Source organism: Asparagus officinalis, chromosome 9 (genome assembly GCF_001876935.1).
Source record: "Asparagus officinalis chromosome 9, Aspof.V1, whole genome shotgun sequence".
Taxonomy (NCBI): Eukaryota; Viridiplantae; Streptophyta; class Magnoliopsida; order Asparagales; family Asparagaceae; genus Asparagus; species Asparagus officinalis.
Genome location: NC_033802.1, coordinates 68,015,297 through 68,019,419, shown reverse-complemented (window position 1 = coordinate 68,019,419; position 4,123 = coordinate 68,015,297).

Genomic DNA, 4,123 nt, shown 5'->3' with positions numbered 1-4,123 from the left:
TAGACCAACCAGAGCTCATTACCCAAATGGATTGAATCCGCACTTGACAGACCCAGTCTTACATTCTGCAATCTTCGGGCAACATCGAGGATAAATTTTATCAACATGCTTCCAGCTAACCGCATCAGCAGGATGTCTCAATTTACCATCATCTACTCGATCTTTCCTTGTGCCACCTCATATTTTTGCCGTTTCTTTGTTCATGTACAATCTTCGCAATCTAGGAGCCTAATGGAAATGTCCAAGCACCTTCGGCTGCCAGAATTTTTCTTCTGTGGTATCTCTTTGTCTCCGTTGTATTCCTTATTGAAGAACTTTTGTACTTTTTCCACCTAGAAAACTCCACATGTCGGACATTCTTGACGTCTTATATGGCCTTGTGGCTACAAAATACAATCATTCGGAACATGCATCCAATCTTATTTTAATCTAGACCAGAGCACCGAAATCTTCTCAGCTTGATAAGTTGTTTGGGTATGCTATTCACTCCTCCAGGTATTACAGTTCGACAGCAAATCAAAGAAGCCCATTTTGCAAAATAATTATCTGACATCACCGCTAAGTGTCTTATTGAGAGTTTAGCATAAATTTAAATCTGGAGTACTCGGTACAATCCCTACTATAAGTCCTTTTCACTATCTTTCTAGTGCTTCAATATTCGTTCTATTTCTGCGAGGCATGCATATCAATCAAATATTTTCGGCACCTTCATCATCTCCTACTCTTCAGCATTCAACATCGATACTCCATCTTCACTTTTATCTCGATATCATTCCTCTCGACATTAATCATCACCCTCAAATTCTCTAGGTCTCGAAGCGAAAATATCATTCAACATTGTTTCTGTAGTCATCTATTCGTTGTCCACCGATCGTACGACACCACATTTGATCCTCATCTTCAAGTGATACCTTCCCCATGCCAGCTTCCATATTTATAGTTTTTCATCAAAACCTGATTTCATTAGCGTGGATCGTATATCATATACTATCAGCAATTTCAAATCTCCTACACATCAACAAGACAAATACATGCACCACTTGCTAATTTTCTCGATTCATTTTCTGCCATAACGTATGAAGGCTTCACATCCCCTCTTTGTATCGTTGTCACCGAAATCTATGAAGCAGCTGGGCATATCTATCCATGATTTGTCAGCGAATTACCCCTCATCTGTAAATTATATATAATTATTAACTGCGACAATCACACAACTACTAGTACATTCATGACTCTTATACCAACAAAACAAACTACATACGTCCATTATATCATTTAACAATATAAATTTAGTTCTACTAAAATATATTTGAAAGTATCGAAGCAAACTAATACACCTAATGATCGGCTGGGTCATAGGAAGGCTTCTATCCATTTAAGAATATTAGTAGTGCTTAACATTCCACTTCATATCTTTGGTATATTTTCATTTCCTTGAAATTTCGGCAGCCACTACCCGCCGTATCTCCTGCTACACCTGTGCGGATGTTATTATGCGTATCGCAATAGCCAGAAACGCAGAACACATACGCCTTATTGTAACACGGAGAAACAACGCAAATACGTTGCTGCCAAAACTTTCAAGAATGAAATATACAAAGTACTACAAGTTGGATGGTATGCTACTACTATATTCCTAACCGGTCCGAGAAGACAGCATCCAATAAATTACGAATTTCAGTACCATTTTTATTCCTATAATTAAATAACACGCTCATTTTTGAAGAAAAACTTGTTCTCCTACCAACTGAGTCGTATATCATATATTATAAGTCTAAATAATTGAGTATGTATTATTGGACGGAAGGTCCTAGGATAACGTTATTTTTTTATTCACCTAAATTGGATTATAAACATTATAAATTTATAAGTGTTATAGATCACTACATATTTTTATACAAAAAATTTTTCAACATATTATTCCTCAACAAACTAAATAATCCACATACTTATAGCAACGAATTGAAAATAAATGCAGTAGCGGTTATAAGTGCTTTAACATCAATACATGATAACTAGTGTGTTCAATATGAATTACATGTATTTATATAGTAGGATGTTCAGAATTGAACTCGTTTATTTTTCAACATTAATTTAGGCGTTTTAACCAAATTAAACAATAAATTAATAAATAAAATTAAAATTTCTAAAGCTCAGTAGAAAAATCATACCTTTTAGAACTGATTTCAGCAACGGACCACGCCGAAGCGAGGGGGGTCGGGAGGTTCGACGGGCGGGGGTCGGGCGGGGGGGGGGCGAGCGGGCCGAAGGAGGGGGGGTGGGCGGGAGGAGCGGGGTGGGGGAGCCGAGGACGGGGGGTTCGGAGGAGGTATGGGAGGCTTGGGGGAAGGGGGCGAAGGGGCGGGTTACGGTCGGGAGGAGGGGCCGAGTAGGGTTCGGGAAGGAGGGGGGCGGCGAGGTGGAGGGGGCAGGCGGACGGGCGGGGTCGGGATGCGGGGGTCGGGATGGGTGTGCTCGGGGAAGAGGGGGCTCGGAGGGGGGGCTCGGGCGGGGCGGCGGGGGGCCGGAGGAGGGTGGGTCGGGATAGGGGGGAGGGTCGGACGTGGCGAGGGCGGGGGGTAGGCGCAAGGGAGGGGCCCGGGGGCGGGGAGGCGAGGGGGGCGTCGGCCGAGGGGGTCGGGTTGGGGCAGGCCGGCAGGGGAGGGGGCTGCGGGGGGCGGGGCGGAGGCGGAGGAGGGGGGGAGTCGGGGCGGGAGACGAACAAGGGGGGGGGTGTCGGGTGGATCATGAGATTGAGAGGAAATGGGAGGGCGTGGCCCGGCTGGTAGGCGTTAAAAACTGCCCTAGAAACCTAGACGGAAATTCGCTCTAGTAGCCTCACCTAGACGGAATTTTCCGTCTAGGTTGACTATAACACCTAGACGACTACCGTCTAGGTTGTATAGTCAACCTAGACGGAAATTCCGTCTAGGTTGAGGCTACCTAGACGGAATTTCCGTCTAGGTTGACTGTTCCGTCTGGGTTTGTCAAACTAGACGGAAAATTCCGTCTAGTTTGCTCCAAACTAGACGGAACAATCTAGACGGAATTTTTCCGTCTACTTTGCTCCAATCTAGACGGAAAAAATTTCCGTCTAGATTGTTCCGTCTAGTTTGGTCGTTTTTCTACTAGTGAAATTGCAATTTGAAATCCACTTTCAATTGATCAAACATCCACCTTCCTGACTGTCAGTGTCCCAGAGTGCGGGTTGCTCCACAATTCAACTTTGCTGGATTTGTAACAGACTTTGGTCCATTCAGCATCACCACTCATCTAGGAAAAAATTGAAAAAAAAAGAAAGAAAAGAACTCAAAGCTATGAATTCATAAGTTGAATGGATTTTCAGATATCAGGGCTAAATACTAATAATAACTCATAACTATTTTAATTGTGACCAAATTTTCCAATGATGCTTGCTAGCATATTACTGAGAATGGAAATAGGTTGGTGCTTGCAGACGCGGTAGAAAATGGAACGTAGCATGAACAATGGAGCTATAGAAATGATGAAGAAAAAAGGGTTAATTTCACAAGCCCCCGAACTTTGGGGGATGTTCCACATAACCTGTCTAAACTTTGTTTTATCTTACATAACCTAAAGCTCATCTTACATAGCACATCTAAACTATGGGGTGTCTCACAAAACCCTCTTGAATTTTAGCTTATCTCACTTGATCACCCTGTCTGTAATTTGTAAATAACTAAACTATCTCTGAATGAATTTTTTTTAAACTTTATCACTTGTCATTTATAGGCAACATAGACCTTTCCATAAATTTTAATTTTTTTTCTCTCAGGAAAATTTAAGTTATTCGCAATTCACACGCAGGAAGTGAAGGGTGACAAGCTAAAATCCAAGGAAATTTTGTGAGATACATTATAGTTTAAGGGGCATGTATGATAAACAAAGTTTGGGGATTATTACGACATCCCCCAAAGTTCATGAGGGGTTTTGTGAAATTAACCCAATAGAATATACTTTCGGAGCGCCAACGGCCACCTGAAGATAAAGAGATTTTTCTTTTCTTTTCCTCTTAGGGGCTGTTTGGTTCGTTTCCTAGATATAGGGAAATGCATTTCCATGTACAAAAACACAAATTTTGAGTTTTCCCTGTTTGGTTCGT